Source organism: Heliangelus exortis, chromosome 21 (genome assembly GCF_036169615.1).
Source record: "Heliangelus exortis chromosome 21, bHelExo1.hap1, whole genome shotgun sequence".
NCBI lineage: Eukaryota > Metazoa > Chordata > Aves > Apodiformes > Trochilidae > Heliangelus > Heliangelus exortis.
Window position 1 is genome coordinate 7,394,259 of NC_092442.1, and position 23,523 is coordinate 7,417,781.

General features: G+C 41.9%; 1 protein-coding gene across 11 annotated transcripts in view; it reads left to right on the forward strand.

The window, feature by feature from the left end:
• Window positions 1-23,523, forward strand: part of PIGL (phosphatidylinositol glycan anchor biosynthesis class L) — a 64,421-nt gene that overhangs the window by 5,095 nt on the left and 35,803 nt on the right. The window lies entirely within an intron of this gene.

The window sequence follows — 23,523 nt, forward strand, 5'->3', positions numbered from 1 at the left end:
TAAGAAGAAGTAACTTGAATAGCAACATGCTGATTTAAAGCCAAGCCAACTAGAAAAGTCAGAGTTGAAAAAAATCTGGCTCCAGGCAGGCCTTTTTCCCAAGAACATATTTTCCCTTGAGCTAAAGCAACAGAAACCACAGTCCGGAATATGAATCTTCTTGAGTCCTTTGCTTTTTTTAGCTTGAGGTTTCTCTCCAAGTTTTCAGCTCACTTAGGAAAACAGCTTAGGAGTTGTTTTTCCTTTGGAATGAAAATAGATGTTTCTGTTCTCTTCTCATGAACTGGTTTGGGATAACTTCAAGTTTCATAGTACAATCATATGACAATGCCCAAAACATTTTGGGGAGGGAGAAGGAAAAAAGCTGCTAAGCTTTGCTAAGCATAAAGTCTGCTTGATGAACCATCTTTTGAAATGAGCCCTGCTGCCCTTCATCTTCTAACACAACGTGAGGTTGGTTTGTATGTGATGCAAGTTTCCTGATACTGCTCAGTCCCCCCCTGTGTACATAGCCCAGAGGACTGATTTTTGCAAGTAATTCTCCAATTTGCTCTGTAGGAAGGTGGGGGCCATTTCAGAGAAATAGCTTGGATCATGGCTCCTGATTATTTTCATTACTAGTATTACCCATCCTTATGTGAGTAATGACTGGGATGTGATTTCCCCCAGTGAAGGCAGTGCCTGAAAAGACAGATCCATCCCATTGCCCAGAGCTTGGGCACAGACTAGGATGTGCAGCATCATTCTAATAAAGAGGTTTGGAACTGAGTTCTTTATCTCTGAGGTTAGATTGCTATGAGATAACCATCAAACTGTTCAACTCTGCTGTGCATTCAGTGAGTGAACTGAAGTGAAATTCTTGTTCAAATTTGCTGAGAGTTTCAGTTAAGGTAAATGTGTTTACAGTGCATTCTGTGGATCTGGTGTTAGCAAAATGGTAGAGTGTCAGGAGTAATTTCTAGATGATAGTGAATTTTTACAGTAGCTGATTTTTAGAGTACTCTTTTACAGTGTTTTAGACAAAGCAGTGGTACTCAGGGTTCTTGAAACATGCCTAGACTTCCTGGACTCCTAAAGTTCAGAAGCTTTCCTGTGCCTCTGTTATTTTGTATATTCTGTAACTTAGAGAAATATGTCCAAAATATTTCCCTGTATGGCAAGCTGTGAAGCTTGCTAAGTTACTATGTTCTCTTCTGCTCAACTTCCATGTAAATTCATCTCTACCCAATACAGGTCAGGAGGGTGTTCCTCTACAGCATGTTGTCTTCCATAAGGACTCTTTAAAATCAGAGCCCTTCAGCTTTTTTTGTTCCCTTTTTAACTCTTTGGAAGATAATTTTCCATTGATGTAAAGGACTTGGTTAAGGACTGCAGCTGGCACTCTGCCCATCTAACATTTCTTAGGCAAACATTGGATGCTGTACATTATCCAAGCTGCAGACTTGTATTTTGGTAGGGAAAGTCTGCAGGATTGCTGGGTCTGGATCTGCTCCAGCCATTGTAGTGTGGAGCTGAGTCATGCTGCTTCCTCTTTGCATGGTCTGTGAGTGAGTGAGTAGAATTTTCAAGATGTAAAAGGGGAAATGCATTTGAAAAGCAGGGTGAGTGACTTGCTCTGTGATCTCACTTGGCCAGGCAGGTGACATTTTGAATTTTGTGTGAACCTGTAAAGAGAAAGCTCCAGTCAGTCAACCTGTGGTGAAATCTGTGTTGAAGCCCAAATCCTTACTAAGCACTCCCCTGCCTCAAACAATGACTCCCTCAAACACAGCCAGGATTCCTGGGGCAGGAGGAGTTCAGCCTCTGACAGGCAACATCTTTGCACCTGCAGATGTTTGATGTTGCTGTGGTTGTTACCTCAGTTAAAGACAAATCTTCTGCACTAATGTGGTCCCAAACTGTACCCACATTTCAGAGACTGGAAGTCCACAGGAATCTCCCACAGGAAATTTCTTTGCTGTAGAGGGCATGTCCAGGAGAGGAAAGGGACATGGATGATCACACAGCTCCCAGTTACTGTAAGGGAGCTGAGCATGTTCCTATAATATTTAGATCAGAGTGTTGGACTCTTCTTGCTTGTGAATGGTATAAGTCAGGTTCCAGATTTTCAGAGCTGTCCTCTGAGCTGGCTTGTAATTGTCACAGCTCCAAAACCAGTTCTCATGTCACAAATCATTGCCATGGTTCCATGTAAGTATGGGTTGTCAGGACCTATATCTGAGCAAGCTTTCTGTAGGTAATTAATCTGTGAGTACATGGTCCTGAGTGAGAAAGATACGTCTTATAGTAAATGGAAAACCAGGAATTAGTATCTTAATTGGTCTAATATGAAGAGTTTGTATAAGGTCCCATTAATACTGGGCACACCTGCCAATGCTCTGGCAGTTTATTGGTCTGTAACATGATGTAAACAGGAGATGTTTTCTAAGCCATTTTCACTTTCTGAAGTGAACAAACAAAAAGAAAGCCCAAATAATTTTTTATTTATTTTTTTTTTCTAATACTGGTTTTGGGTTCATGTAAAGTATCAGGCATTTTATTGCAGCTTCTGAAGCTTTTGTGCACAGAAAGCAAACCTGACTACTTACAACTCTAATATGACAGAAAATATTTGGCCCAGGTTTGCACTGCCAAGAAAATAATAGCTGAGATTTGTGTAAACTGTAAAATTTTCCATTCACAGTACAAGGGCTTACTGCAAATTACCTTACATGTGTTTCCAAGTTTCCATGGAAATTGCACTCCATTGCTTTTTTATTATTACTAATTCCATTTAAGTCCAAAAGGGCTCTGATTAGACAATGCAGAGAGAGGACCTCTGTCCATGCAGAATCACAGGCTGTCTGCAAGTATGAGAAGAGAATGCAGAGAGGCTCAGATTCTTTTTTTTTTCTCATATGATTCTTTGCTGTTGGGTTTCTTTTTTTCTCCCAACAAGGTAAATAAACTTTATTACACTTTCTCCTGTTTCACTTCTAAGAAACCTCCTTCCCCATGTCAGGGAATTGAGTCTGTAAAGTCATGGGGAAAATATATCCCTAAATAAATAGTGGCTGTGTCTGATTGCAGTGACCAGAAAGATACAAAACCACTCAGACTGTCCAGAGAACAAAATACGTAGCTGGAAATCTAAATCTTTTTGTTAGTGTTTCAATACACATAGACAGACAATCAAGAAGTGTATCCCATTGATCCACTCTGATTTTCCTGTCCTCAGGTGGTTTGCTGATGGCTTTTTTGATTGGAATGCACTAAGTGTGTGAGAGCTGATGCAGCAAGCTCTGTAGTGAGGATTTGTACTGCAGTTGAGAAAGCTTGTCTGAAAACAGAGGGTATGAGGAGCAGAGCAGAGAGGAAATCCTGGCCTCAGTGAAGCCTGGTGACAAAGCCAGCAGAGATTTCATACCAGTTTCTGACTCATTCATTTGCAGACCTGTGTCATCTTCCTGAATGTTAGGTGTTGGGTTTTTTTTTTAAGGTATTAATCTTAGTGTTCCTGATCAGAAAGGTGATATTCCCCAATGTTTCTCTTTTCTCTGTTCTTGTATTTCTTATTTTGGGATCAGTATTTAATAGTTATATTTTTTCTGAAATACTTGTAATTAGTTATGGTTTTTTCTTATTAAGTTCCTCGTGGTATCGTAGTTTGATATTTTATTTTATTGATAAAGCTGAAGAGCTGATCTGTGTGCTGGTTCAAATTGCAGCCATGCTTCATTCTGGAAGAGCTGCATGTTTCAGCAGTGAATAATAGGATTCTCTTCATCCTACTTTTCCCAGCAATTTTGTAGAGGTGTTTATTTTTTGCAGCATTTTCTTTACATACCAATGGCATCTGTGGCACCAGAAAATTGATGTAAATTGATTGCACATTTAGTGTGTATTACAGGGAAAGCAATCTACATGTTTTTAAATCAAACATCCTCATAATCATCCTGAACACCAACACATTTTACCATTACAAGAAGGCATGAAGCCTTCATCACTCAGGTGGGTGTCTTGGTATTTATGTAATAACCATAGCCATATTTCACTCCTGTTTAGTATAAGTCTTGAAATTTAAATTGTTGTCTTTCTGACAAGACAATAAGACATTTAGCCACCTATTTTTTGCATACATTTCTAAATAAATAAGTCTTCCAAAATGTTTACCACATGGCAGCTCATGCTGATGTTTTAGGACGTCAGAACACTTTATAAAAAGGTTTGTATCAAAGTCTGCCTTCCAGCTTCTGCTTTTATGTGTTGTTCTAATGCAATAATTTAAGAGGAAATTCTCGTGGGGGTTGAGATGTCTCTCTGCCCTCTAGGAAAGCTGCTTTCTGAAACAAAGGTTTTTATTGCAGTAAGTTAGGGTTGGCTATTTTCTCTTTAATTAGATACTTTCCTCAATACGGAAATTTGCCCTATTGCTTCCCTGAGGCTTCTGTGAGCCAGGGCCTTTCTGGCATAATTAACTTCCTTGCTGTACAAAAAGGGGGAAGGGTCTGTGGTGAAAGGGAAAAATGATCCTTTCAGTGCTAAGGGGGCATGTCCCCCAGATCACCTCTGTAGAGCAATGGTCCTTTTCAAAACATTCAGGGGTTCTCCTTCAGATGTCAACAGGGACCTGTCAAACCACCTCAGTGAAGTCACAGCAGGGTTTGATTAAGAGCAAGAGTCTGGCCAGAGAAGCCAAAGGCTCTGAATAAATGCAGGGGGAAGTGAAGGAGTACTGCTAAAGGACAAACTGTCTTTATGGAAATCAAATCAAAATACTAAGCACTGAGATTTCTACTTTCAGTGCTCAAGATTATTTTAGCAGAATATAAAGCATGAAATACTGATCTCAAAACATGAAATATGAGAATAGGGATCCCACCCACCACAGCTCATGCAGGTTTGATTCAACATAAAAACCATCAGCACTGGTAAGCTGAGAGAAAGAAAAGAAATAAGGCTGTGCCATAATAACTGTGTTTCAGGAGTCTGGGAAAACTGGCCAATACACTACAACAGGAAAATCCACTGAAAGTCATGATTTTTTTTATTCTTTCTTAGTTCATACCTTCAGAAATGCCTTTTACTATTCTTTCTTTAAGAATAAAGGCTTTTAAAAGTCCCCTGCATATGTTAGACAGGCATCTTCTTTGGAGTAAAGAAGGCTTCAATGACCCATGCTGCGTTTGTGGGTGGTTCATGTCCCAGCTTTGCTGTCTCCTGGTAACACAAACAGTTCTGCTGAGATTGGAGCCATTCTGTAACTGGATCACTTGTGCCCATGCAGCAGGAAGTGTCTTTGGGTTTGCTGGAACATACATTCAGGGTTTCATATTAAAATATTTTGGATGGACTTTCTTCACGATGCTAGTGAGCTACCATCATAGAAATATAAGGTCATTAGATCAAAGCTGTTCTCAACAGTTACACCCAAGACTCCCCCCTTAAACATGACAAACTCTAACAACCTATTTCTTTTGCCAGTTCTGCAGTGGAACAATGCAATGTGGTTGTGCCAACAGACACCCTGAGGAACTCATGGAGAATGACAGTCATTTCCCCTCTGCCCCTGGAAGGTTCCCTGCTTTAATAGCCCAGTTGCTCAGTTTAACCTGCAGCTGCAGAGGCCTTGCTGCTGCTTGTAGGGCTTTTATAAGAGCAAAAGGTCATCCCTGTCCCTAAAAGAGTGATGTACACCAGATAGTCACAGTGCCTTAATCAAAGAGGAGGAATAAACAGAAAAAAAAAAAAATTTAACATGGATTCAGCTTTTGAACTCTGCATTCTTCTCAGCTTACTCAGGGAAATGCTATTCCTGTTTCTGTTGGGAGCACTGAGAGACCTCACAAGGACGGGTCGGGCGTTAGCGCCGCGTTCACGGGAGCTGCGTGGTTGCTCTGTGGGTTCTCCTGATCCTGTTTCATCTGTAGCTCCGGCATGAAATGAGGGGTGCCTCAGTTAAAAGAAAGCTGGGAGATCTGAGACTGTAACATGGTTTGGAAACGTCATCCCCTTGCATCTGCAATGTAGTTGCATTTTCTGTGTGTCAGGTAATTACTGTGCTAGAAAAGAGGAAGGGGATTTGCAGCCTCTCTTGGGGCATCTCCCCTTTGGGATTCAGTCTAGAGAAATGCAGTTACATCAATCCCTGGCTTTCCTGAAGGTCAGGATCCTGGCTGTACTGGGTTGCTCCTGCAGCAAGTGTAACTGTACTCATACTTCTGTTGGAGGTAATTGCAGTAATTTCCTCCATGTTGCCTGGGAGTCAAGAAGTTTCAGTGTCAAAGACCTTGTGACACTAAAACCAGTTGTTGGTTTAGCCCTGTTCCCTTCATCTAACTTTGCTAGTTCAGAAATCCACTAGAAAATTTATGGAATAATCAATATCTGAGCTTTGGGAGCAGGGCTTTTATTAGGCTCATTAAGGACAGAATGTTTTCAATTACAAGGGGTAATGTCAAAGGCCGTCAGACTGCAGACACTGTAAAGACTCAGTGGAATTTCTGTGAGGATGTAGACTTAGGAATTTTGTGCTTTTAACACAAGATATGTTTTGTGACTACATCAACCCAATTCATCCACATAGATGGTAGAACTGGAACTGTAGAATCTTTAATGTCTTTCTTTTTTTCCTCAGAGCCCCCTTCTGGTCCATCAAAATCAGTGGGGGTTGGCCATAGGCTTCAGTAGGACCAGAAATTATCATTGAAACAGTCAATAGGAGAAGACAAAGTCTTGTTTTAAAAAAATGTTAGTGTGGGGAAAGTTGGAAAAGCAACCATAAAATGGCTGTTGTGTAAAATGTGTTTTCTCTTAATGACCTTCCAGTTCAGATTGGCTCTGTTTACATACAAATCAAAAGCTGGTTTGTCTAACTGCCAGCACAGCAAAACTCAGTCTGGGACATGAATATCCAGCTGTGTCTTTTGCCTCTGACATCCTCCCAGTAATAAAAGTTGTGTGGCTGAGATTTGGCTGGAATTGCAGATGATGTGTGAGCCAGAATTGAATTCAGCCAGCTCTTCCTCTGCAAGACAATAGAAGTTAAGACTTGTTTGTGTCAATAAAATAAGCATATACAACTCATAACCCCTCAGGGACCAGATAGGATGAATAAGATGCTTTTTTTTCCATCATCACATTTCTAACCCTGACCAATGATGGTAATAAGTCTGTGAGAACACAGACTTTTCTCCAACTCATTTCAGAGCTGGAGCAAAAGCATTTATGGAGCTCATCTGTGAATATTCAGCATCCAGAGAACAGACATAGTTGTGACAACCTTTGCAGTGCTGTCTGTGACCACAGAGACCAATTGGTGGAGCATGTGGGGATGCAGAGGTTTCAGGTCCTGGTGTAGGCAACACTGCCTCAGTTGATAAGGGAGCAGTGCATGATGAAACTCTATTTACTGTGGGATCTTCTTTCTGAAAGCCCTGGCTGCAGTGCAGGGCTGTGTTAACAATTTCACTTGCAGGTTGCACTTTGGGCACCTCCTTGTAAAACACTGCTTGGAAAGCACTGAGACAAAGTGTTTGTTATCTCCACCCTTCCCATGAATAAAACCCTGTTTGAGAGATGATTGAAAGCTCCTCCAGTTGACAGCATCATTCTGACCCAGCAAAGGTGTTCTCAGTTCTCCAGAGTCTGAGACTCCCCAGGTGCTTCTAGCTGACTGCAGGGGGCTTTGGAAGCATCATACAGCAAGAGAATTCCCATTTGTATTTTTTTGGCTGAGTTTGTTGTGACATGCCCTGTTATATTTGCATTCTGTGTCCATTCTGAAGTTCCCCCAGGCATCCCTTCAAATGAAACATTGCATCACTGAGGAAGTGAAGCCATTAGAAGTGAATGCTTTTGCCAAACACTTGGAGCAAATACAATCCACTCTCATCTACCAGAAATGGACTTCCAAGTTGACATTGCAAAATTTGGGAAGAACAATAGTCCTTTCTTGAGTGGTTTGATGCAGTTTTTCAAAAAGCTGAGCTGTGCTGTTATGTTTTTGCCACAGCATGAATGAAGGTTTCATAATTGCATACAGCAAATGAAGAAGGGTCACCAAGCAAAGTGCTTAGAGCACAGATCTTCACACTTCAAAATCCTTTTGAAGGAAGAGGTTTTCATTTTCTGCTGAACTTTGTTAAGGTCTCTGATCTTCTCTGTTTTACTTTCATGCTCTGCCTTTTGCAGAGTTGTGAGGGTGGACCAGTTACTGTTTACATACTATTCTAATGGTCTGAAATGCTCTACAAGTCTTAAGGATCATGATTAGAATTTTCCTTGCTAGCCAAAGGGTTAATTTCTTTCTCCAAAGCAGGAGCTCTGATTTAGGTTTGGCATGAGAGGAGGGAAGACAGAGGATTTTGTTCTGCAGGAAACTAGGTCAGCAGGTTTTTATTATTGTGCTCACCAGCCCAATGTGGTTTGCATTTAGGAATGAACTTGGTTGACATTGTGTATGGTCGATTTCCTCTTCCCAGAAAGCAGCCCTCAGACATTGCTCTGTACCTTACAAATTCAGTGCAAGAGAATTTCCCAAATTCAGTGCAAGAGAATATTTAGCCCAAGCAGCTCAGGCAGTTGTGAGTTTGCTAGATATGTTTTCAGAGCTGTGTGTAAGCAGTGCCTCAGCAGCACAGAATGAAACCCAACATATTTTGGAGAATGGGGAACAATAGGCCTGGAATCTTTTCAGTCAGTGAAGTGCATCAGAATTGCTGAGATCTTCATTGTTTTCACACCCCATCCCCTGATGGTTCTGCTCACAGCCTGTAGCCTTCTTTCGTTTTCGTTTGGATGTGGTCAGATTCTGATCTTGATCTGCCAAAGTAAATTTGGAGTTATTCCCTTGCTTTCTCTGAAGCTACTGCTGTGTGTGGCTGAGATCACAGCATGGTCCTGCAGATGGGGAGTTTTCCATTATGACTTTTGGACCATCGTGACTAATGAAAGATTTAAATAATCCAGAATCTTTTTTTCATTGCTTCCAGCTCTCTTGACCATGTACCCTCAAGTGAGAGACTGAGAATAGATGTTTGTGTTCTTTACCCCTGCCCATTGAATACCAAATTGTGGCAGATATCACACATATTGGGGAATTCAGGCTGCCTTTCTTTACAGATTATTTTGACCTTACTGAATAGTGGAAATCCAAATACTTTTGATGTAAAAAGCCTACTTTGTTTTGATCATAGGGAACAGGTAAGGGTAAAAGGCTACTGATAACATCTAGGTAAATTCTATTTCCAGTTTAACATTCTTGTTGTTTTACAAGCTTTAATGTGAGTTACTGGATTTTCAGCATAACAAAATTATTTGATTCTGTCCTGTTGTAGTCTTCTTTCAGTTCTGGCATAGAGAAACCCAGACATTTTTGCAAACCAAGTTTGGCTTTTAAAGCTGAACAAGGAAAATACAGGCAGTAGTGAGAAGAACAGACAGGATAAGGTTGCCAGCAATTCCTGGAAATAATGGAGTTTCACAACCATTCCCTGCAGACTGGACATTTAGGGAGGAAAAATATCCTTGTGGCTTACATGCACAGAATAATGAAAATGCAGTCTGTTGAGAAGCTTTATTATGGTAAAAATTCAAATGCCATTCTTGGGTTTAAACCAAAGAGCAACATATCACATACCTCAAAATGATGACAGCATAGAAATAATACAAGCCAGAAAATTATATGTGGTCTCTCTTGAGCTTGCTTTTAATGTTGTGCTAGGGTGTATATTTTAGTTGTCCATTGCCTTTGAATCTTTAAATAGTTTCATCTGTATAAATGGGTGCATATAATAATCTTTTGAAATATAAACATGTTAAGTAGAGGTGAAGGAAGTTGCTTTTTCTGTAATACCCTCGTGCTTTTACACTGTTGGCATCTGTGACTTAGAGCCAAGCAAATGACAGTGAACATCAGAATGAGAGCAGAGAGGACTTGTAGCAGGCAGACACATACCCACAGTGAGCATCCAAGCTGAGGCAGCGTTCTGAAAATTGCCACATACTGAAACAAAAGGGCTTGTAGGAGAATCTCTGCAGCTTCGCTCAGCAGTGATGAATGATTTCATTCCAATTTGTAGCAACTCAGAAAATGCCACTATGTTGCAAGACTTGAGTGATTTTTCTTACTCCCTAAATTGAACTCAGTTGAATTAAAGTCTTATCTCAAGAAATGACAAATGGAAAAGACATTGTCTCTCCTGTAGTGGCTCTCCAGAGTGTATATTATATCTCTTGAGGCTCACAGCCATTTGAAGCTTAGGGATGTATCTCATAGGACAAATAATTTTGGTCATTCTTGTTGTGAAAAAAGGATAAAATCCTACATAGTTTTAAACGCTTTTTCTTCTCCAAAAGAAGCCAGAAAACATCCCAAATCATTAGGAGATCAGAACCATCACTGAATATGCAGTAACTTCTGGGTTGAAACAGCAGCTGTCAATAGCACTCAATATTGCCATGTGTATGAAAAATGCTGCTGTATGTTTGTGCTCTTTCAAATGAATGAACTTGAGAGTTTCTAGACTGAAAATGAGGTTGGTACTGCAGAGTGTGCCAACAAATGAACAGATGCTTGCAGGAGACTGCGGGATAAACAGATGCTGAGTGGTGCTGGTGTACAAAATGAGGCACTTGTGCCCATTTGGGAGCTCAGCTGCATAAAGGATGCAGCCTGCAGATTTCAGCAGGTTGTGCTCTTCTCCCCTACAGCTGGGTCAGAAGCCACTCAGTTAACTACAGAGCAGTCACTTTGTGGAGCAAACATGAAGGCACTAAACTAAAACAGTGGCTTTTTACAGGCACATTATTTGTTTTGAAATATAACTTTATCTTCACCAATTAAAGTAGCTGTTTAATGGCTAGAATATGGTCTTTGAGCTATGAGCACAAACCCTGTTTATCCCTTTTGTGGGACAAAATATATTTAGGCTTGAATTATTTGTAGTTGTTATTCCTTATTAGTGTTTTAACCAGTAATGAACCCTCTTCTCTGGTAAGTTGTTAACAGCTGGGAACAGGCTGACAAGAATGGTGCTTTGTCCTGCCATTAGAGGGAACTGTTCCAGGTTATTTGTTTCCCAGACTCAGGCAGCCAGCTCCTGGGGCAGCCCCTGTACCTGGAGAGAGGGAACAGCAATCTTCTCAAACCTGACTGCTCACTGCCTACCTTATTTAAAAACAGGAATCAGTTGGTTGATTAATTTTATTGACAACTTCTTGCAGGCAAAGGGTGCCAGACTGAAGAGCACTGGTGAATGGTAGGTGTAGGTCCCACACAATTTACTCACCACGTAGTAACTCCACACACCAGTGTGGGTTGGTGTACTCAGTTGTTGCTTCAAACTGATTGCTTGTATCTGCAAGAGGATTACTGTCCAATGTGATACAACTTTTGATCTCTTTCCCTGGATGCCAATAAGAAGATTAATTAGATGAGGGCTAAAAATGTATTAGTGTTTAAGGGAGGTATATTTTTTTTCCTTTGCTGGCTTCTCTCTTATTCCATCCCAATCCTTTATGCACTATGCTCAAAAAGGTACTGGGGAGCAGAGTTGAAGACCCCTCTGTACAGACTCCTCAGACAGCTCTCCTATGTTTAGTACCCTTTCTATGTACAGGGAAGTAAGGAAGGACTTTTCCATCCTCATGGATCCTTATTCCAGGAGAGCTCCCGTGCTCTTGCATGATCAGCCTGGAGCAGTGCTCTGCTAGGACTGGGTGTCTGATACCCAACACATTGAGTACCTGCTCCTCCAGTGGCTCTGCTGACACTGGCAGTTTCCTTCCCTTGCTGGGCCCTTCACACACTGATCCCAGAGCAGCTGTAATACTCATCTCCAGCCACTCTTGGCACCAGGACTTTCCCAGTGACCTGTATTAACCAGAAGTGTCTTGGGAGGTTTCCCAATTCCACCATTCTGCTTTTGGTGTTTACAGCTACAATAACTAACTCCTGACATTTATACCCAGCTTGTGCTCTGATTGCAGCAGCTTGGTGCCTGTTTGCACATGGGGCCTTCTGATAAAGCAGGCATTTAACCTTTCTATTCTTAACCCATTAACATTTAGAAGGGCTGCTCTCCTCACCTCTAGAGCTGTGTTTCCCCCCCCTCCCCCCAATATCCCTGTTCCTGCCAGATAAGATTACGCCTGGGTTATATATTGATCTAAAACCAGAGTGCCAAATGCAGCCCACACCAGTTCAAGGGCAAATACTGAGTCTCTATGAGTGAGTTCTCATGCTTCAGTTCAGTAGTGGAAAAATAATGCCTGATGGCTCTTTTTGCCCTCTCAGCAGAATCCGAGGGCAAACACAAGGGGAGCAGGAGGTCTTTATCACCCCAGTAAAATGAACCTCATGGCTGCAGTAGGTACCATCCAGTTTGCTTATGCTTCATCTTTGTGCCATTTCCTCTTAATTATCTGCACTTAAACAGAGGAAGGGATTCAGTGGTTATTACACACTGCTCCAGGCTGTGTATTCAGTAACCTCTGAGCCCCGAGGTTCCTTTGTTTGAAGCCAACCCCAGCTCAGTGCATGCTGCCTGTGCCACTTGAACAGATTTCTTCACCTCTGCATATTTCCCAGTTTTTAAAAGTGGGAACCTGTTAGCAACCTAGTGAATTGTAAATAGCAAAAAAACTATTATACAGGACAAGTGCATGTAGCCATTTATAGTCAGATACAAAATCATTCATTCTTTGCCCAAAAATAACCATTGAAGTTTTCCCAGATGTATTGAAGTGACACTAAGAAGCTCTAACTGCAGATGGCCAGTTCAGCATCAGCTCCCAGAACCAGAGCTACTACCTGGGATGTGCAGGGGAATAACAGGAGTAAGGAGATGTTCTTCACATTTTGTTTGGAAGTCTTTTGTTCAGTGGCTTGGTATTAACATCTACATTTCCCAAGGGATGTTGACCTTTAGAAAATACTTGGGACACAGTCTCTGGAACTTTGAAAAATCTGGAAAACAAGTAATGTTACAAGGCCTGGTAATGGATATTTAAGATGCTTGAGCTAATTGCTATTTGTGACTTAATAGGGATACAGGAGGATCAACATGGGGAAGAGAATTGTTGGATGAGGTCCGTTGAGGTGTTACGTAGCCTGCTGGATGAGAATAATGACCCCAGTGGGCCCTGCTAGCTTAAAAATCTATGACAATGATACTAACTACAATCAATCATAAGAATTAATTAGCTACAATTCTAATCTTCCACTGCAGAACCAAAACCCACTGGCATGGGATGGATAAGGGGTCCCGAGTTACGTGGCTGTTTTTCTTTCTTCTTCTGCTTCCCTTCTCCCCCCCCCTTCAAATGTTCCATGAAGTAAATTTTTTATCAGTGACTCAGAGCAAAATAAAAGTTCAGATTTTTGTGATAAGAGATGCCTGGGCAAGCCTTCAACTTAATTTTTTTTTTTTTTTTTCCTATCCAGTGAACTGTACATACTGAGATCTGTGTGTAAGCCTCTAGTTATGATTAAAACACCAAAAGCATGGACATAGGAAGCAATAAGGTATTATGTAGGAGAAGATTCATCATTTTTGTGACTTTTTAAAAATAAAGCCCAGATGTGGGAGTAGATATCTACTGAATCAATCATTTCCTAAGCCACATACGAGCAGAAAATTAATTAAAAAGAAAAAAAAGAGCGAGATTAGAGAAGTAAACCTGCAGAACTTAATGTTTAAACAATGTGGCCCCGACCAGTTTGGCCTTAGAGTGATGTGCATTAACAGTAATTTATTTGGGAATGTTTAACCCTCAGGGTTTAAATTCAGGTCTTGTTCAGTGGTTACAAAGTCTGGGAGACAGGATTGCTGTGTGTCAGGAGAGAGCAGTCCCTCAGCAGAGCTGCAGCAAGGAGCAGAATTTTTGCTCTTCACTGCAGTGGTGCTGGGATTTTCTGTTCTCTCCTCATCACTTCATCCCCATGCAACCACATACATGATTTCTGTTCCACCTCAAAGGGAAGGAGGTGGCTGCTGGGTCACATGTTTAGATAAGACTCAGAAATCTTTCAGTGAAAGATTGGACAGAGTGGCACATTTTTATTCTATTTTTATTCTCTATTCATTCTCTTACTCAGCAGAGACAGTGAGAAATTCTAAAATTCCTGCCTTGAGAGGATGAAGAGGGGTGTGAGCATTGCTGGCCAGGGCCACTGCCAGGCAGGGATCACTGTGCCTGAATCCATTTGTCCTGCCTCTCAGCTGGATGGATGGAGGTGAGAGCTGCTCTGTGCTGATGCAGCAAGACTGCTTTCCTTGCAAAAGCTAATTATGCCATTAGTGTGCAGAGCTCTGCACCTCCCTTCTTTGCAAGCTTTTTACATATTCTGTGTGGTCTTGTGTCTAAAGCAAGACAGGCTGAGAAGATGTGAATTTAGATATACTTCTGCTACCAAGAGGAAACAAGAGAAACAAAATGCTTCAGAATACTTAAACCTGTAAAACAGCACCAGGGTCAAGGTGCTTTCTAGCAGCTCAAGAGAAACTCCTTTAATAATACCTTAAAAACTTCCCTGGCTGCCTGGCCTATTTACAGTCCTTGTCCTTACCCCTAATCCATTTCAGAAGATGTATTTTTACATTTTGATTTAGAGATTGCCCAGCAAAACATTTGTCTTAGCACACAGGGACAGCTGTGTTGACAGTCCCTGCTGCCTCAGGGCCTTACAGGCTCTCTGTAATCAGATGAGACCTGTACATGCTTCAGTGCCTTAGCAGTGAACTGGAACAACCTTTGTCTGTTTGGGATGATAAAGCAAGTGACCGTGGTTAGAAGTTTGGCAGTCATTTTGTGAGCTCCTCTAAAGGGTATATGAACTGCAAAACCAAATGAAGAGCCAGGAGTCTGTTTCACTGCAGCATGAAAGAAGGATGGTCTAGTGTTGGAGAAACACATACATAAAATACAGATTATTTGAAGTTGAAATGAAAATATGTTGAGTAATTTTTATACAATGTCTGTCCCCTAGATCTCTATGCAGTGTTATGGTTTTACAACTGTACATACCTATTTTCTGAAATTACTAGTTTTCTTCTTTTGTGCTGTGTGAAAGGTAAATATCTGTGGAATGCTAGGAGCTACTGGTAATAAATAGATAAGGAGTTAGACAGAAATGGGATTTTTAAAGTGCTACACTCCATTTAAAATGCAGTTTGCATAGCAATAGCAATGAACAAATCCCTGTTGAATACTAGCCAAGAGTATCCATCCATGTGTTTTATTCATGCACTGTGACATTGCAGCTAACTCAAGTCTGTATTTATTCTATTTATTTCAGTGTAGAAAATGTCTCCACTGAGCATTCAGTGTTATTACTATAAGGACAAGGAGCAACATTTAGGACTGACAGCCACGCATATAAATACAAATCTTCTGCAAAACATTCTGTCACACAGCTTCTCCTAGGAGAACAAGTCAGACTTCAACAGGTGCAGAATCTGCTGTCAAGGTTCTTGCTGAAAATGCCCTTCCTGCAGATCCCTTCTGATTATCTCAGGGAACCACTTGTTTTAATGTCTCAGATGATCTCCACAGCTGCATTAATGTCCAGAGAGAAAGACTTTATGGTAAGTGGCTGTAAACACACTCAGTAGGTGAAACATGCACTGTACATTGCACTTGTCACTAACACACTGTCAGCACTGAGAGATCCTGGCACAGTGTAAATCAGTGTTTATAATCTGAGTGCTGCTTGTGAACCACAGGGAGTACCCAGGTAGTAAATACCTACTGATCTGTTGTGCTTAGGAAATGGCTGTCAGTTACCTGGGTGTCCCAGGATCTGCACACTCAGAACTCTCTGCATGCTTTGGGAGGCCAAAGGTTGTGAACATGAGACACACAAGTTTGGGAAAGCCCATTTAGTGGAGGAAGCTAGGTTAATGAGCCTTGTTCAGTTCTTTGCTCAGGATGATTAAGTCACACTGATCTGGTCAACCTGGGTCAACCACAATGTTACCAAGACAACCAGGTAAGCTGATCACTGCCCTTGAGTATTGCCTGAAGGACTCAGCCTGTTGCCAGCATTTGACTATGGCAGCATGAAGCAGCTCACAGTTCCTCACAGCAGTTCCTCCCAGCTCACAGTTCCATATTCCAGCTTTGCTGAATGTTGGAAACACTGTTTTGATGATGCAACACCAACTTTTTTTAAAAAGGAGAAAACAGAACATGGTAAAGCAAACAGAAAGTGCATGTTTTTGTTTGTCACATATTCACCTTTTTTTCCTAGTGCATGCTTATTTGATCAGTTCGGGTTAAAAGGAAAAAAAATATTTTTATGGCAGTGCAGGAAACTGTCATACTCTTTTAGAAACTGAAATGGGATTTGGGATTAATATTTTGTTATTTGATCCTTCTGTACCAACTGAAGCATTAAATGAAAACAGTTTGATTACAGCTGCCTGCCAAGTCATGCCCCTCTTCTAACAAGTCATGTATTAACTGTCTCATTGACCTGGATTTTCCTTGTGCAGTAGCTGCAGTGCCTTCTCATGTCAGTGTTGCACTCTGTTTCTCTGCAATTAGGATTTGCATTGAAATAGTTCAGTTCATTACATATCCTTCCCCCATGTACATATGTTCTGCATTCTTTGTAGTTGTGACTGTAAGTCTAATAGATCTTGTCCAAATTATATGCAATTTTCTCTTGTTTAATAGCTACTATTTAACTGAATGTTAAGTGTGTAAGTGTTCAGTCTGTTTTCAGATGAAGGATTAATGTTTTTCTGTAGCTCAGTTTTTAAGTCTTCTGAGAACTGAAAAGTCTGGCAAACAGTGCTTAAAAGCAGCAAAATTTGTGCATACTTTGAGGTACAAAATGTCAGGGGATAAGAGGGGACACTTCACAAGTTCTTTTGGATGTATTCTTCATTAAGTCCACTCTACTCCATGTCATTGCATAGCATCAGCAGGATTTAAACCCTTTGTTTTGGAAGGGTCACATCTGTAATAAATTATGGTCTCTCTTATTTAAACAGTAGCATTGTTAAAAATATTTTCTTCCTGTACTTCTGTTTCTTAAGCCAAATACTCAGCATTTCTCATACTCTTGTCAGTATCCATATGATGGGCTGCCAAGGCTGGTTTATCATTTATCTTGGAAAAGACATTGGCAGATAGAGGTTTGATCTGTGGGGAAGAAATCTGCAGAATTTGTGTGGGTAGGCTGAGGTTTGAATGGCAGCACTGCACGGGTAGATGTGGGGCTTCAGGGGATGATTTAGTGGCTGAGGTGGTGTAGGACTGAGAGTTGGACTTGATGATCTTGAAGGTCCTTTCCAACCATGATGATTCTGTGTTGCTAGAAACAGTCATCCAGGGCTGTGTCACACCAGTGCAGTACAGAGCAATCGGGTGATGCAGAGCTCAACACTTTGGCCATCAACAGGTCACTGAGGGGTACTTGTAAACAGCTCCTCTCATGGTGGTGTAGTGGTGGATAATTTGCAACTGTTAGTGTGTTTTCTGCTCGGTCCAAGTTCCCAGGAATATATGAGGCTCTGCAGGGCACCTTTAAGAGGCCTGTTGAAAAATGGATTGTTGTTTGCCCCAGGCAATAAAATGTATTCTTGGAGTGAGTGTGGGTGATGCAGCGTTGGGCTGTGCCCAGCTGGAAGTCCAGAGCTCACATGCTCCATTCCAGGCTCTGCCCATGACGCAGCTCTGTTGCCTCAGGCTCTCCAGGGAGAGTTACCTGAGCTCTTAATGTTCTCATTATAAAATGTGGAGGTTATTACTTGCTTACTTCCCTGTGCCAGCCTCACAGGGGGGGTGGTTAATGAACATCTGTTAATGTGCTGAAATAAATGCTGCAGAAGCGCTGAGGGAGTAGTGACGGTGTGGCTGCAGGTTGGCACTCTGCAGCTTTTCCTTACAGGATTGTTCTGCAAGATTCAATAACCCATTTAGTAAGGCATCTGTAGAGCACAGCTTCCTGATCTCCAAGCTGCCCCTTGTGCCCTGGAAGCTGTAAGGTACTCCTTACCCAGGATGGGCCCAGGAGTGGGATGCAGTTCCAGCTCCAGTGCCCCCCCCATAACCCAGGTACCCGCAGTTCATAGTGCCTGGTGCTTGATCAGGGTATTATGTACCCAGCTCCAGTTCATTATCCTCGCTCATCTGCCACTTACTGAGGATAAAAAGGATACTCTTCTCTTCTTTGAAGCTTATTGATTTCCTTATCCCCCCTGGCTGACTTAATTCCACTGAGATTCCCGCAGTGGTGTTGGGAGGTGAAACCCCACCGGTGCTGCCCAGAGCAGCAGCTCTCCTTCACCGTTGTAAGCCCCTACTTGCAAGAGTTAATTGTTTCCAGCCTTGGGCTCCTAGAAATCCAGCTGGATGCTGGCAGCTGCCAGGAGCCTGCCTCTGGCCCCTGATGCCACTGGTGTCAAGAGGCCACGGTGCTGCCAGGTGAGAGGGCAGCTCACTGCTGGGTTGAAGTTCAGCCACTGCACCAGGACCAGACCGTGCTGGGGTTACTGCTGATCACCCCAGCTGTTGCTGTAGCAAAACCATTGCATAACACTGGCATGAAATCAGAGCAGGGAGGAGAGGAAGGCTGGACGATAGGGGTTGTTGTGTTTGTACTCATTTTGTTCATTGTTGCTGAGTCCCTCTTAGCTGTTGCAAATGGAGTTCAGGCAGAGTTCCTGGCTGGGCTGCTGTGGATCCTGGTGTGGGTGTTCAGTGACTGCAGAGAGACAGCAGGGCCTGGCCTGGAGCTTGCTCATGTAATCATCTAATTGGGACATTCAGATGAATGGGGCTGGCAAGACAGTGCCTGCAAGAGGAACGTTTGCACGTCAGTAAAATTTGTGGGATGAAGCTGGCAGTTAAGACACAAGCTGTTTTATAAAAGGAAGTGATTTGATGGTAGTAATAAAATTTGCACTCAGCTAGAGAGCTCAGGACATCAGAACCTCAGTGTTACTAAGGGTGGGTACATCATGACTTCAAGAAGTAATGCTCCCTTGTAATTGTGTGGATCAAATGGCTTGCAGCAGACGGTTGTGGGAGGCTGAGGAGTCAGGAAACCTCTTTTTGGATGGAACTGGTACAGGGAAGCTGGAATGTTGTGACATGAGAAGCTGCATTTGGAATCAGGCCATCATCCTCTTGAGATCTCTGCTGAGGTTGCATCTGCATTTACATAAGTTTTGGCATGAGAAATACATCTCTGTGAAGTAACTATTTTGTGCTTTCTCTTCCTAGATGATTAATTAAAATGGCTGAGGGATTGGTTTGGCTGCAGGCTTCCTCCTGAGGTTTCTGACTGCAGTTTATTTGTTGTGTGGAATACACCATGGTTTATCTGTTTGGTAGGAGCAATTTGCTTTTGGCTCTCCTCTCTGGGGGTCTGGCCCCTGCCATTAAGGCAATGGCAAAATTTTTTATGGCTTACCTGAGCCAGAATCAAAGCTGCAGTTTTTGCCTGTACATTATGGTGTATTTATCCATCCAAGTACAAACAGATTTAACATTAAAGCTGTGATGAAGTGGCACTAAGTTTATTTGGCATATTCAAGTTGTGGTACTTCACTTCTGCAGGATTTTGCTGGCCGCTATGAGAGACATTTTGTTCCTACCCCTTGGGTTTGTACCCTTTCTACTGTGGATTCCTGGGCACGTTAAAATATATGTCAGGAACTTCATGTGCCAGTAGTAAAAACCTAGCTAGGAAGAACACATTGCATCCCCCTTCCACCTGTCTGCTCCCTGCTCTTCTGCCTGGAGAGTGATACCTCTGTCTGGCAGTTTGAAACTGGAAGTAGTTGGACACAGCTTCTTGGTGAGTTAATGCACCCAAGCTCTGCCCCCAAGCTCTGCCCTACTTCACTGCTCTTTTGTTTTATTTCTTTTTTTTTTTTTTTCTTTCCAGAAGCATTTTACAAAACAGATGAAATTAGTAAGGGAGGAGTGAAATCCTGTGGTCTGCTCCTCAGAGTCCTAGTTTTGCTGGTGATAGGTATTTCAGATTTAAAACAAAAGTTTTGGTTGGGGGACAGCTGGGCTTTTTGTTCTCACTCAGGATGACTGAAACTGCCAGGCCCTGCATGAATTCCCAGGCATTGTGGCTAAGATGATAGTAATAATAATAATAATAATAATAATAATAATAATAATAATAATAATAATAATAATGAGGAGGAGGAGGAGGAGGAGGAGGAAGTGAGTTCTGCTGTGAGGTATTCTGGGAACTGCCCAATCATTCTCTATAGGCCTGAAGATGCTCACTTCTAAAATTACAGATGGTGTTTTTGGAGAGCTGTGGTCTGTGTTCTTCCTCTGTTCTTCCTCTGTTACTGTCAGAAATATCAGTGGCCAGAAACATGCTGCAGTGCTAAGTTGTTGAGGCCAAGGAGGAACTAGGGGGTTAGTAGAGGTGTATCCACCTTCTTTGGTTTCAGACCAGTTTATCCCTCCTCTGGGAGATGACATAGAGAAGAGCAGATTGTTCTGGGAATATGGAACAAAATTCCCAAAGTTCACCGACTGCTGTATGCTCCATTCAAGCTTTCCACTGAGCATCTCCATCAGACATCTGCTTGGCCTTGGGAAGGTGTTGAACTGCTGCTGCTCATATACATTTGCCCAGCAACTGTGCTCTAAGATCCCAGACCACTGCATGTTTGAGGATGTTTCCCTTACAAGTCTGCAGCTGGGACTGCCAGATGTTGCTAATAGAAATGGTTTTTGTTAGTTGTTTGGGACAAATGCCAGAATTGCACTTTGCCAGTGCTCAGAAAAAGCTTGGTAAATTCTTGTTTTCCTGAAATAGGAAAGGACTTTAATGGTCTCCTTTCCTGCATACCTCTCCGAGATGGGAGTGGAACTGACTTCATTTCACACTGCACTATTGTCTGCTGCCCAAACCACATCTCAGTGGGCCAGAGGAGGAACTGCTGACTCATAATTCAGCATGGCAGCCCCAAATCTCCTGGGATTATGAAGCTTGGCCTCTGACTGATGTTTTCAGTGAACTTTGTTAATGGCCCCCAACAGATCACACACAAGTCCAGCTTCTATAAAATGAAAGGGAGGCTTCTTGCCCAGCATTTGGCAAGTCTCTCTTGGCAGCCTGCAGTGCTGGAAACTGCTGGTTGTGCTGGAAACAAGTTAAATGGTGCCTGGCTGAAAATGTGTCACTGACCTGGGAGCTCCACTCAATCTATGGACACACAGTGTATTCTGGTCACATAATGGCTGTCAGGGACAAAGAGCTGTAACTGGCCTTGGCTTGGCACCTCCTGGATGTGCAAAATGAATGCTACTCAGACATGAGTGAAGTTGGAAATGTAGCATAAAACACAGCACCCATCTTGTGGGTGAGGGGTAACAGGGAGAACTGCTGAGTTTTTTTAAAGAATTCTCTTTACACTTAGTTGTTGTTGTTCTCCAGCCTCACTAGAAGTTATGTCCCTTAGCTGCACTATTGCAGGGTGACACCTTGCACACTACATGACCAAAGCGAGGTGTCCAGTAGGTGACACACCCAACCCCCTCTCATGTGGTTTGGCAAACAGGGTCTCCATTGTTAGGGTAACATTTGGCCCAGATTTCTTGTGTGCTCTGGAAGGTCTGGGGAATTTTAAAATTTAAATACTGCAGTGTTACTGCTAGAAGGGATGTGTTCCCAGGAGTCTTCCTGGTGTTTGCAGCTGAAAGCAAAGAGCTTTGATCTGGGAGTCCATTCACTGCTTGGCACCAGCTCCTGAGGAAGTCCTAACTGCTCCAGAAAAGGTTATCCTTTGGGGCAGAGTTCCTCTGTACCACAGAGGCAGAGCTGTTCACAGTATCTGTTATTTTGAAGCTTTGTATAATCTTTATATGCTTTGGGCCAAGCCTCAAGACAGGACTAAGATGTTGAACTTCTTTTCATACTCCATGGGAAGACAATGTAAGGGGTAAAGGGCAGGTCTGGGGGGTTCCTACTATCCAGGATTGCCAAAACGTGTTTTAGGTTTCAATCTAGAAGTTAGAGAGCAGACATAATAATTTTCTTAGAAGAATCTTAAACTTCTTTTCATAGGTGTGGACATGTAATTATTTCCATTTCACAGGCATGAAGAGCAGAAGATAGGAAAGCTGTGACTCAATCAGTGATCTATTCAGAATTAACTGAGCTGAATTTTTTTTTCCTGTGTTACACAGTAGGGCCTGATGCCCTCTCCAAACTATTTTTTAAAAGTAACTTTTTAAAACTAGCTTCATCCACTGCAGTCTCTATGCATTTCTGTTCTTGAAAGGCACCGTCAATTGTTTTTGTTTAAAGACATTGAATATGAACTTGTTCCTACAGAGCTTTGTGCTGTAATTTATCAACAAGTCACTGAGCCACAGACGTCAAATGAATACCAGATTTCAAATTATGATAAGCAATTGTGTCATCTCTGTGAATAGACATTAAACTCTGCTGAGAAATCATCAATAATTAATTAAAAGACATAAATTTGCAGAGGGACATTTGGATAGGTCTTTGCAAGCAGGCAGCCCTGTGTTCTGTAATAATTCCTTTGAATTTAAACCCAAAGGATGCTTATTTCTCAAACAGAAACATATGATCAGGTCAAAAAGCTGTTGTTCCTTGTTCCCCAGAGATCTACTTACCATTTATCTTTGGGGGGTTATGAAGATAGGTGAAATATTATCTGTAGAGGTGGATTGTGTTTTTACATGGCTCAGTGGAGAAGCATGCTCAGCTTGCTTGGATGTTTGAGCAAGCTGAACAGAGTGCTCTCTGCCTTTACACATGACTTCTGCCTGGTATGGCCACAACAGGGACATCAGCACTTACCTGGCATTCTGTCTTATTTAATTCACCTTTGAAAATTCTATAAAGTAGCTCCAAATGTACACATTACAAAAGTTAAGGATGGTAGAAAAGGCTTACAACTATTCTTTTTCTCTTTCGTGAAATATTTGAGTGTATTTTATTTTTAATATTCAAGTCACTGACATTTTCACTGCTTTCTTTACCCTATACCTACACCAAAACCTTTTTATTTCCAATCTTAAAATATACATTTCAGAATCATTTGGGTTTCTTTACTGTGAGGAGAGGAAGGAAGCTCGTGGTTCAAAAAATTCAGCTTGAGCTTCTCTGTTATAGGTGGCTTTTCACTTTAGTCCATTTCTCTCCTAAATTGTAGATTGTTACATTCCAGCAAGCACACAGCATCTGCTCTGCAAATAACATGATGCTGCAGGAGGCTGAGCATTTGTCTAAGTGGGCTTTTGTCAATTGAGTCAGGGATGTACATGCTGCTAAGAGCAGTGGTTCCCTCCTGCCTGCAGCTGCCCATTGTAGGAAGAGAAATTTATAAATAGTTATCAATGGAAGGATTTAGAGGCTCTGCTTCAAGATCTAGGGCTAGCCTGTCTTCAGTTATCTTAGCATAATCTCAAAAATAAAAATGCTCTGCTCTCCTTCGGGGAGCATTAAATAAGTTCTGTTTACACAGCTTTTTTGATGGCTTTGATGCTGTGATATAAAGGTCACTGCCTGCCTCAAGTCAT